The sequence below is a fragment of the Moschus berezovskii genome, chromosome 25 (genome assembly GCF_049115385.1).
Source record: "Moschus berezovskii isolate FMDL1 chromosome 25, NW_MosBer_1.0, whole genome shotgun sequence".
Lineage (NCBI taxonomy): Eukaryota > Metazoa > Chordata > Mammalia > Artiodactyla > Moschidae > Moschus > Moschus berezovskii.
Genome location: NC_142484.1, coordinates 13,905,108 through 13,906,933, shown reverse-complemented (window position 1 = coordinate 13,906,933; position 1,826 = coordinate 13,905,108).

Genomic DNA, 1,826 nt, shown 5'->3' with positions numbered 1-1,826 from the left:
AGCCTCAGAAACACTGTGTAAGTGAAATGAGACACAGAAGGACAGACGTTGTATGATTTCACTTATATGAAGAATCGACAAATTATCAGAGACAGAAAGTAGAATTTCAGTTACCAGGTGTTGGAGGGAAGGGGAGATGGGCTGTGGACTGATCTGTGGGTTAAGAGATTTTGTTTGGGATGATGAAAAATCTCTGGAGACAGATGGTGGTGATGTCTGTTCAACATTATGAGTGAAATTCATTCAGGTCAATGAATTGTACACTGAAAAATGGTTAAGAGAGTAAGCTTTATTCTTTGTTTCAATTCATTTAAAATTAATGCTAGTAATTAATGTTGAAACTAATGTTAATAATATAATTTTTTTAGCCCTGTATCTCCAAAATGTTATCATTTCAACAGTGTAACCAATATAAAAATTCTTTTGTGATATTACATTATTGGTCTTCCCAGATGGCACTAGTGGTAAGGAACCCACCTGCCAATTCAGGAGACGTAGGGGACATGGGTTCAACCACTGGGTTGGGAAGATCCCCTGGAGAAGGGCACAGCAACCCACTCTATATTCTTGCCTGGAGAATCCCATGGACAGAGGAGCCTGGCAGGCTATGGTCCATGAGGTCGCAAAGAGTTGAACATGACTGAAGCAACCTAGCACTCATTTAAATTAAAATAAAAAACAGTTCACTCATTTCTCCCACTCCCCACCTCTGGGAACCACCGATCTGTGCTTTGTGTCTATGAACTTCTTTGTTTATGTTTAGATTCCATGTATAAGAGAGAACAGATAGTGTTTGTCTTTCTCTGTCTGACTTTCTTCATTTAGCATAATGCTTCAAATTCTAGGTAAGATGGTAAAGTTTTATTTTATTCAATTTTGCCACAATTTAAAAAACAAAGCCGAATACCCCCTCTCCAACAGATGTTAAGGGGACAGATCTTGGAGGTTGACTGATCTCCGCCTTCCACCCACCAAACAGCCTGAATGACCACCTGCACCCGAAATGCCATGGCCTGGCTCTGTGCTGCTCTGTCTGGAATGCCTTTTCCACCCTGCCCTCAAAAACCTCAGCTTACCGCAGAAGCTCAGCCAATATCCCTGACATCAGGGCTCTTCCTCTTTTCCTCTGTGTCTTCTTACAGCTTTTACACATGCCTTATTAAGTGACTACCTTGTTTGACAATGATTTCCTGATTTGGGCTGGGAGTTTCCTATGTAAGGGGTGGTGTTTGACTCATTTTTGTATCCGCAGCACAGGAGGACCTTCCTAACTCAAAGGAGGAGGAGTTCAATGAATACTTAATTACACCGACGGGTCTTTTGTTTTGTTTTAGCTCTGTGAGGGTTGGGGGTGGGCTGTCTTAACTGCTCAGAGAATGCTGTTACAGTGGACAAATCAGAAGCCTCAAGGCAGATAAAGGGAATTTTCCTCCCTTCCCAGGCTCTGCTTCATTGGCAAGGCTGCGGCTTCTGATCCCCCTGCTGGGTGAAGTCCCTGGAGTCCTGGTCTTATTATTTTTACCTGGCTGAAAATTCGCTTCCTCCTCCAAGATGTGAGAAGAGCAGGTAGGCCCTCAGTTGCTGGTGAGGATTTGGGGGGCTGATCTGGGGAAGTGCCTGGCTCAGGGTGGTCTTCCAGGTGGGCTGTGCTGTCTATTGCAGGCTCCTATTCCGGGAACCCTGCTCAAGGGTCATCTCTCTCCCCACCTTTTTTCCTACCCCACCAAGTTCAGCTTTCTTCCTTAATTGCCTCCACATGTTTTCTGCCTTGGTCATTACACCCGCAACACAATCTTGTTCTTTCTAGTCTCTTGAATTAACTTTCT